The sequence below is a fragment of the Gossypium hirsutum genome, chromosome A01 (assembly GCF_007990345.1).
Source record: "Gossypium hirsutum isolate 1008001.06 chromosome A01, Gossypium_hirsutum_v2.1, whole genome shotgun sequence".
NCBI classification, from domain to species: domain Eukaryota; kingdom Viridiplantae; phylum Streptophyta; class Magnoliopsida; order Malvales; family Malvaceae; genus Gossypium; species Gossypium hirsutum.
The window spans coordinates 76,218,885-76,223,183 of NC_053424.1; positions in this window are offsets into that span (position 1 = coordinate 76,218,885).

Sequence of the window (4,299 nt, forward strand, 5' to 3'; positions counted from 1 at the left end):
ACACGAGGTCCACTGAGACAGTAAACACAAAAAGGCTAGTGTGAGAGATATATGGAAAGACCATGGCCATGGCACATTCTTGAAATGGTAGATGAGCCGCATTTGTCTACTTGGGTTTCTGCGTGTCTTGGGGGTGACGATGGGAAAATCTTAGGCAATGCTGAGTTTAGGCAAATCCATATCGTCAAACATGACAGCTTATGTGGTGCCTTGGTGGCAAACCAAACCGAGCCTTTGGGGCGAATTATCTGAAAAGCTTATATGGCGTATTATTTGGGAAACCTTAGTGGTAAGTCATCTGGAAAGCCTGTAAGGCAAATTCTATAACACCTAAGTGATGAGTTGTTAGTTTACCTTTGTGGCAAGATTTGGTTATGCCTTTGAGGCATTTTCTAAAAGAATTCTTGGAAGTATACCCGACTGATGAACCCACCATTGTAATCCACCAGGACAAAAGGCTTGACATATCTGAAATTATAGGTGGTGTAAGTGTCCGCCAAACCTAGGAATTTTCACATTATGTATCGAAGTCATTTGGGATTCTTTTGGATAATCTAAACTATTGCATTCATCAAAATAAGTTCATTGTTTGAATCAATTTGAAGATACGGTGTGACTGGCATTCCTACAGCCACCAAAACCAGTATAAGAATCCACAAAGAGTAGTATATGTAGGTATATAATTTTGAGAAATGTATCCAAATTTTATCTTCAGATAGATTTTGAAATGGGATCCATAATTAGGTGTGAATTTTGTGACCTGTCAATCAAGCGGAATGTCCATAAGGGGGTCAAGTGAAGAAGATGACGTATAGTTATCTGTTAGGAATCAGAAAAGTATCCGTCAAAGTCTGAAAGGAAGTCTAGAATCCTTAAGTCGAGGAATTCAACAACATTGTTTAAAGGTAATATTGTAAGTTTCATTGAACTTACAAATGCCTATTTGTAATGCATGTTCTTGGAATTGAACTAGTGTACTAGGAGGGACCAAGCCAGGAATGCGCTAAGGTGGCAGTTTGAAGAGCAATATTATACATATAGAAGGGCACTCTTGGGAATATGGGAAATAGTACTCTACACTAGGATTGAGTTTAGTTTAATAAAGATTTAAGTTTTAATGTCTTATATTGTATTTAAGAATCTATTGTAATTAATAAACGTTTCCTATGGCACCTTAATAACACTCGAATGATAAGAATTCTCAACGAAATTATTTATGGCACCATAATAAAGTAGAAGCAAACTTGAAAGGTGAAGAAGCTATGAATGAATTGTAAAGCTACAAAAAAGCCATTCAAATCAAGTGTTTGAGTAAATGCTCTAAAACTGTTTCTATTACTTTGAAGGAAATTGAGTGGCCACAAATGAGGGGGAAAACATTTATTTATAATTGAGCTACCACAAATCCAAGGTACAATTTAAGTTACATCGGTGATCGAGATCAAAGGCTATCTAGAAGATAAGAGTCATAAGGGATTTAAACTCTTTATAATCTTATCCCTTAGGATATACAGTATTCACCATGGTAACTCTAGTTTTATTGGAGTGTTCCACTTGGCCACTAAGGCTTCAAGTAGATGGACTTCTCTATATGTTCTACGAATCGAGCCAGTTCAAATGGGTTAAATAAGCCCCATTTAATCAATTGGCATCTATGGGATGTTATGTAATACCCTTATACCTGACTCGATTTACCTGATCCGAATATAAGATGTCAAAATATTTAACAAACCATTTTAAAACCAGTGAAGACCCTGTCGAACGTACATACCTTATTTATTATTTATTCAAAGTCAAAAGATTTTGGCTGAAACATTTAATAATTACAACAGATTCTCAAATACCAGTAGAAGACATTACAACTTGAATATTTACTCAAACTGTCTCAATCGTGGAGTATAATACAAATCGTTATTGAAAACATATTCCCAAAAGGGGGGTCCCTCTATATGCATAACATTACACTACAGTCAACCAACTAGGTGCATTCTTGGCTTGGTCCCTCCTAGCGTATTGGTTTAATTCCAAAATCCTGCATCAAAAAAAGACGCTTGTAAGTTCAACAGAACTTAGTGAATCTCAAACCTTGTTACCTTTGGATGGTGTTGTTGAAATTCCTTGAGTAAAGAATCTCTAGACTTCCTTTCAGACATTGGAAGATAGTTTTCTGATTCCTTGTGGATAACCACACATCCATCTCTACACTTAACCACCCTATACAAATTCTGCTCCATGAGCAAGTCACAAGCCTCTCACTATAATGTGGATCCTATATCACAATCTCCTCTGAAGATAGAATTTGGATACAATTAATTGGATGATAATTAAACAAATGCTGTTATTGGCGGATTCTTACCTTGGCTCCGGCAGCTAACAGAATTCAAGTCACAACATATCTTTAAGTCGATCCTACAACAAACTTATTCGGATGAAATACAATGTCCTAGATAATCAAATGGAATCTCTAATGACTTCGATACATAACGGGAGAACTCTCAAGTTTGGCAGACACTTACACCACCTATAATTATTGATGTGCCAAGTTCTCTATCCTAGTGGATTAGTATGACGGGTTTACTGTTGCTTGTGAATATATATGTGAATGTGCAAGTGTGCACGATGAATCAAGTAATAAAGTAGTAAGTAACATCATCTCCTCATGGATTAGATAGGATTAATTCGGTTAAGTTATTACTACAAACTATATGAATCAGGTTGTGGCAATACAAAATAACAACTTCTAGATGAATAATCATGTAGGTAATATTAAAATCAAATAACTATCTTAAAATGCTGTGGAAAAGAAATGGAGACAAAGTTAAGGGGATGTACACTATTGAATGGAAAGATTGGATTACAAAGATTCTTTCCTAATAACTCAATAATGCCATAGTAAAATCTTAATCAATCTACTATTCAAATTCAATCTAGGTAGTCTGCTTCTTTCAAAAGTTAGACTTTAGGCTACCCTATCTAAGGCTTTCCATATCTACAAGCCTTAAGAAGCATACCCAGCATTGTTTCTTCCATTTTCTGTACAAAATGAAACCCTATGTCTAGAGTGCTACGAGTATTCTATCGAGTACTCGTTTGTATCATTCAATCACAATCCAACTTATCTAACATTTTCAGAATTAAATGAAGTTTATGAACATACCATACATTCATCTATATCTAGAGACTACATGTATATATTGTAAACTAGCGTAAATCAAATGAAACAGTAAATCAAATAAGGATAATGCCTTGGACATTAAAGGAACTAAAGATTCATCTAGTAATCCCAACCTGACGAGATTAGCTCATGAGTTGGAAATTAAAGTCCAAAATAAAAATATCATTCAACAACATATTTCCACAGTTAAAATTCACAGAAATCAATTAAGATAATGAACGAAGAACTTCAGAAAGCTTTTGTACAGCCCTCAACTCTAGTGCTGCAATATCTTGTGAGCCTGAGGTTGAATGCTCTCCTTTTTCCTTACTTTACTGCTTTGATCCTTAGTTTTTACCCTCTTTCTTGTGTCTCTCAATCTCTCATGAGAATTTTTGTGAGAGGAAAAAACCGCTCTCCTCTTCTTTTTTTTTCTTTCTTCTTTTTATAGGGCAAGTCCCTTCTCAGCACACACTCCTTTCTCCACTTTTTTAGGTGGATATTTCTAGTACAAGTACAGCTGGCTGAGAGTGGCACGGATTGATGGCTGTGTCAACATCTTCCTAGAATTTCCATGACATTTGTGCTGGCCATCTATCCAACCTTTTGTTATGACAATACTTCACTCATTAATTTCTTTTCCTCCTTTCGGCACTTGCTATAAACAACAAACAATTTCCTAAAATGCAACTAAATTTACTCAAGTACAAACAATTAATCATGTCTAAAGGCTTGAAATATAACTCTTTTCAAGAGTTATCACACGTCTAAACCTAAGTTGCTACTTGTCCTCAAGCAAAATATACATGAATGCATAAACGTAATAATTGTCATAGCACCATAATCACTTTTGTATTGTTAGACCATTAAGAGAGCATTTTGTACTTCAGTTCTCAGCAATCTTCCATGTCTAAAAATTTGATCAAGTTTTATAAGCTTATTTACCAAAGGTAGTACATAAAATATTACCTTAAAAGAAAGAAAATTCCTAAGTATTCATGCATCTTTCACTATAGCAAATATCTTCTAATTTACATAGTTCATCTTTTTACTAACTTGCATACTCAATTACATACATATTTATTTATTAATAATATTTTTTTATTAGAGGATTCATCTCGTCACATGATTCTTTGACTCGATAG